This window comes from Balaenoptera physalus, assembly GCF_965194825.1.
Source record: "Balaenoptera physalus genome assembly, chromosome: 6".
NCBI lineage: Eukaryota > Metazoa > Chordata > Mammalia > Artiodactyla > Balaenopteridae > Balaenoptera > Balaenoptera physalus.
This window is the reverse complement of record NC_138885.1, coordinates 117,057,654-117,063,565: the sequence shown is the minus strand read 5'-3', so window position 1 is coordinate 117,063,565 and position 5,912 is coordinate 117,057,654. Positions and strand designations below refer to the sequence as shown.

At 43.8% G+C, this 5,912-nt stretch overlaps 1 pseudogene across 1 annotated transcript; it reads right to left on the bottom strand.

Moving 5' to 3' along the window:
* Positions 1-590: 590 nt before the first annotated feature.
* On the bottom strand, positions 591-1,237 carry LOC309662677 (protein lin-28 homolog A pseudogene; annotated as a pseudogene). Its single transcript has one exon. The product of its transcript is annotated as a protein lin-28 homolog A pseudogene (transcript).
* Positions 1,238-5,912: the final 4,675 nt, after the last annotated feature.

Below are 5,912 nucleotides of genomic sequence, written 5' to 3'. Positions count from 1 at the left end.
CAAATAAATAAAATTGTATTGGCCCAGAACGGGGTGGGAATGAGCTTAGAAGCAGCAGGTCTGCAGCTGTTCCCTCAACCCCCCTTTTGCCTATCATCACAACCCACTGCTTGGGACAGTTCTGTCAGCACTCTATCCCAGGAGGAGGTTGTGAGGAGACAGGATGCGGACAACCCTGCCTTACCCCTGAGAGATTTCCTCCCCCAGCAGGTAGTGGCTTGTGGGCTGGGTCCATCGATCTGGTCTCACGCTTAAGCTTTTCACTCTGGTATGGGGAATATTATTCCATATCCTTCTTGAAGAGTAAAACAACTTCCCTATCCAGGCCACTTTCAAAAGCTGGAGATTCTGGGGGTGGAGACTCAGATAAAGCATGCAGGGAGGGTTACCCCCCAAAGCCCTCACGTGCATTTGGATAGAGCGTGATTGGAGTTTCTTTGCCTCACCCCTTCCCCCCCACCAAGAGGGAAGAGGGGGTGACGCTTTGGCCCCCGGCCTGAGATATACGGCAGTGCCAGCTGCCCCTACCCACCCTGCCCCAACTTTCTCCACTCTGCCAATTGATACCTGTTCCTCAAAACTTTCTGATCACAAACGGATAGCCCCCACCCACTGTGGCTCAATTCTGGGCCTCTGGGAGCATGGCAGGGCTATGGATCTCTTCTTCCTCATCCCGAAAGTAGGCTGGCTTTCCCTGTGAGCTGGGAGCTTGCTGGGCCTTCAGTGGACACGAGGCTACCATATGGTTGATGCTCTGGCAGAAGTGGCACTTCTTGGGCTGGGGTGGCAGTTTGCATTCCTTGGCATGATGGTCTAGACCTCCACAGTTGTAGCACCTGTCTCCCTTTGATCTGCGTTTCTGCATGTTCTTCCCTTTGGGCCGCCTCTCACTCCCAATACAGAACACCCCACCAGGGCCGGTGACTCGGATAGATTCCAGGCCCTTAGCAGACTTCTTAAAGGTGAACTCTACGGCCTCACCCTCCTTCAGGCTCCGGAAGCCCTCCATGTGCAGCTTACTCTGGTGCACAAAGACATCCACCGGAGGGTCGAGTGCGACCCCGGCGCGGGCAGTCATGGACAGGAAGCCGAATCCCATGCGCACGTTGAACCACTTACAGATGCCGGCGCCGTGCAGCAGCTGCGGCTCCTCGGCCGCCCGGGCCGCGTCCTCCTGCACCTCCTCCGGCGCCTTGGCGCCGCCACCTGCAAACTGCTGGTTTGACACAGAGCCCATGGTAGTCGGCTGAGCCCGCGGCCCCGGGCCCCAGGTCGGCCGGCTGCTGGCCCCAGACAAGTCCGGAGGCAAAGGTTGTGCCTTTGTTTTAAGCTAATTAATGTTCTCAACTAATCAGCTCAAATGCATGAGACACAATTTCATTTTTGCACTGTTCTGGGTATTTGAGGTCCGGACTATCATATTTTAATTACAAGGATATATCAGACAAACACAGAGGAAAAATACTGTCAATTTAACTACAGGAGATAATTTAATTGTTATGAAAATGATATTAATCATCCAGATCTTAAAAGTTCATAGTCACAGTAAAAGCCAAGACTCCAAAATTCTATTAATCACTTCCACACATTTATTGAACACCTGTGTGCCCCAAATAAAATATGTGTATAATGAAATTATCTGTCATTTTCACAGCATGGCCAGGCTTATCCTCTTACAGCTGCATCTTACACGCCTATACAGTGTACACGCTCTACCAGGTAAACCCGCTTAGTTAACAAACAAGGAAATTGCCTCTCCTCTGTCTACACTGTCAGACACTGAATGTTACCAACACCCCTGAATATTCACGTCCGGTCAAATTACAGACCTCCTTCTCCTCACAGGGGACCCCATCTTCTAAAGTTTGCTTGGCCATCTCTTCCTTTTCACTTTAATTCACATGTACCACAGTTTACATTTTGCTGATCCATTTTGCTACTTACTCATTATTATGAACTGTAAAAATGAATTTGAAACAAACTGAACAGAAAGAAAGCAGAGTAACCCAAAGACAAAAGACAAGTATTAATAGGGAACTCCTTGTGAAGCCTTCATATTAACAGATTTTAATGAAATCATTCTTCACTCTGTGTTTACCAAGGTCCTTGACTTAACCATTAAGTTCAACATTTCTTCACGCCCTGAAGACTGTTAGCTCCAAGACAAAAATTGCAGGGTTGTGAAAGCAAATAATCTACTTCAAATTGAAGTTATTTCTAGTAGAAGCAGAAAGAGATATGAATGTACCCAGGAGAATTCTGACTTTCCAGACCTCTCCTAAGAATATCCTGTGAGTTTTTATGAGAAAAATTTTCAAGGAAACAGAAAGTAATAAAAAGATGAAGTCACAAAGCGCTTCGTGTAAATGACACGTGCTGTCGTATTTCTTACGCTCAGCGTGTTTACTTGTGACTCTAAAACAACAGCTGCAGCAACAAAAAAAGGGAAGGTAAGAGAAAACTTACAGACTAAAATAAAGAATGTTCCAAGAGAGGTGAGAAAGATAAAGAGAAACACATACCACAGTTAGCAATAATGCACTTTAAATTTATTATCTCTCATTAATTCTATGTGCTGCTGGAAAAGAGTATCTTTCCAGAGGTGTCATAAAAATAAAATACTTAGGAAAGAGTGTTCAAATATATATATATGTTTTTAATTACCAAAATATATGCCCTTTAAAATGGAGATTTTCTTTTATTTACTATTTAAATTAAGGGTAGTACTTTTCATAAATATTTCTTCTGTATCTTGCTTTATTTAAAGTCACAGAATATAATATTCTTTAGATGAATAACTAACATCAGCTAATTCGTAATTAATATTTTGATTAAATAACATATCTCAAGTGTACCAAAACATTAGGGACTATTTTACATTAAAAGTTACTATGGATTTAGATAAGAAGCTCTTTTTCTAGAATAAAAATTATAGCGTATCTATAGTTTAATATTTATAATATCCTATTTTTCTATTGCAAAGGTACACCTTTTTCTAGAGGTAGAAATTCCCAACCCTGTGCTTTCCAGTTGCAAAACCACAGGTATTTCTTACAGTTGATGAGATCATCCAGGGGTGCCCACAGCCTGGAGTAAGCAGAAGTCAGAGGTCCCGGGCCCTGGGACCCACCTGGCCTCCTGGAACTTGTAACGTGCAGGGGGCGGGTGTTTCTTGGTTCCTTATCTAGTCTTACCAAGGACTCCGACGAAAGCCCTTGGAGACAGTGCCTTGTGTGCAAATGCGTCATTAAATAGTGGAATCACGTCACACATCGTCTTGGGTGTGTTGCGTCTACGTTTTTCATTGCTTTTTTTTTTTTTTTCACTTCTCACAAGAAACTTCTTATTCAGCGCATACAGCTCTTTAACACACTTTCAGAGTGTTAAATCTTTTTCATTGTATATTGTTACACAATTTTGCCAACATATCACCAGTTTATAACAGTTTTTTTCCTAAAAATTTGCTATTAGTAATGATAACATGAAACAGCCTTATGTATACATATCTTCAAAATTACAGGAATATATTTGCCTGATGAATTTATAAAAGTAGAATTATTGAGTCAGATTATGTGTGGGATTTCAAAATTTTTTAAAGATTTATTATTTATTTATTTATTTTTTGGCTGTGTCGGGTCTTAGTTGCGGCACGTGGGCTCTTCGTTGCAGCATGGGCTTCTCTCTAGTTGTGCGGGATTTAAATTTTGATGGACAATTCCACCTTGACCTTTTAAGCATTGGTACCATATTAAGTTCCCGTAAACAGTGCTTAAGTTTCAGATTTCTTCTCGTCCTGGTCAAAGCTGTGTTTGTCACTCTTCTATTTTTTCTTAACCAATGTGGGGAAAATCATAGCTCAGTATGGTTTTAATTTGGAATTGCAGGACCTCCCATAAAATTGAGTGACTTTTCAGGTGTTTATAAGCTCACTTTTTTTTCTTCTGTGTGTTAGAAAGTTAGTTTTCTCTTGTTGCCAAAACTACCAAAACTGTAGTGGCTTTAGCATCACCCGTTTACCTTCTGCAGCCCTGTAGGTCAGAGGCTGAGCTGGGTCTCACTGGGGTTCGGGGACGACCGATCAGGTTTCCTGGCTCATGGATTGTTCGCGGAACTCAGGTATTTGCAGCTGCTTCCTTGCTGGGCATCAGGCAAGGGCTGAGCCTCCAGCGGGACCACATCCCTGTTCTATGGACACGTCTTCCCTCTTCCTTCTCCCTGCAGGGGCCCTTCCTCCTCTGTCATGATCTCTCTCTCGCAGACCCAGGGAAGGTTCTCTGTGCCTATGGACTTGTGTGATTGCTCTGGACCTGCCCTGATAACCCTCTTGGGGTCAGCCCTGTAGGCGCATCTGTAAATAGAGTCACTGTTGTGGGTAGGATGCCCTCCTCCAGGGAGGTGTTGCTCTGTCCACTGCCCGCTGCTTGGGCTGATCTTTTATTGACTGATTTGTGAGGTCTCAAGGTAGGTTTTGAAATTCACTATTTTCATGTTCTTCTGTTATATATTTTAAGAATATTTTCTACAAATCTCTTTGTTTCTCATCTCTATCAAAGTTTTAATTTTTTTCAACGATGTGGTATATTTCTTAATGACTTACTTGGTTTGATTTCATATTCAGAGGAGCCATAATCACCTTACACCTTTAAAATGTCATTCTGTATTTAGTAGAACTTTAATAGTTATACTCTGGTTTTCCATTTAGAGTTTTAGTCATTTTCAAGTTATTGTTGTGAAAGGGTGAAAATAGGGATACTACTTTATTTTCCCCCCGAACCTTGTAGTCTGGGATTGCTCAGACCCCGCACACTCTCCCCAGAGGTTTGTCTCGGGACTGACCCTTGGCACACGTAGTACCAGTTCAATCAGAAAGTTCCTGTTAACCTGGTTTACGGGGACTGCATTTTGCCTGTGGGCTGTTGTCCCGGTAGCTGAGTTTAATGCCCTGGGCATGGCCTGCCCCGCGTGACCCCACGTTCCCGACCCCAGGCTGGGCCGGCTCCACGCGGACAGCACATCACGCCCCATCCACGTGGCTGGGAGAACCCAGCATTCCCGCGGTTCCAAGGGAGGGGCGCCTGGAAGCTCCTGCCTGGTCCCCCTGCTTGGTCCTGGACCTACTCCCTCTGCTGAATTTAATCTCTGTCCTTTCACAGTCCTGAGCTCCCTAAGTCCCGTGGTCCTTCTACTGGGCCATCCCAGGTGGTCTTGGGGTCACCTCCGCAAACTGAAGTACAATTATCCCAGTTACATTTATTGAGTAAACTAACATTCCTCAACTGATTGAGATGTCTTTTAAAATGAATTCTGAATTTATGCTGGGCTTTTAAAATTGTGAAATGAGTTTCCGTTCAATTGAAATTAAAGAAAAAATCACCAAAAATTAACTAAATATAAAGGTAACCAAAATACAGAAGCTATGGTACTACACGAATAAGAGGGAAAAAAATCCCTATAAAGCACACTTAGGGAGTCAGCACACGGATGTCCATTCCTGATCGTGAGCTGTCTCAGTAAGTGTGGAATTCTGTCCAACGCACCCACTGGCCCCAAAAGCCTTTTACCATTGAGTGGGATCGTCCTGAGGTTCTTGTTTCCCTCATTAGATCACGTCCTCCATCAAGACAATACATGATGGGCACAAGTGTGTTCCAAAACATCTCTACTACAAAACCAGCTGTCATGTTGGACTTGGCCATAGATTTTAGATCCCTGACCTGTGCCTGGCACAAAAATCAGCTCTACGTAATTACTTGTTGAAAGAACAGATAAATGGGTCCTCTGTCAACTGTTGTATCTCCAGGATTAGATGGCACATACTAGATATTCAACACATGAGGTGAACGAATAACACTGAGTATTTCACTAACCTCCCTGGGGCTAAACCCCCAGGAGCTAAATGAGAGAGTAGGTTG